Genomic DNA, 228 nt, shown 5'->3' on the forward strand with positions numbered 1-228 from the left:
GAGTTCTCTTGTGATTGTGTTACCTCACTCAGGATGATGCCCTCCAGGTCCATCCATTTGCCTAGGAATTTCATAAATTCATTCTTTTTAATAACTGAGTAGTACTCCATTGTGTAAATGTACCACATTTTCTGTATCTATTCCTCTGTCGAGGGGCATCTGGGTTCTTTCCAGCTTCTGGCTATTATAAATAAGGCTGCTATGAACATAGTGGAGCATGTGTCCTTA

Source organism: Mus caroli, chromosome 6 (genome assembly GCF_900094665.2).
Source record: "Mus caroli chromosome 6, CAROLI_EIJ_v1.1, whole genome shotgun sequence".
NCBI lineage: Eukaryota > Metazoa > Chordata > Mammalia > Rodentia > Muridae > Mus > Mus caroli.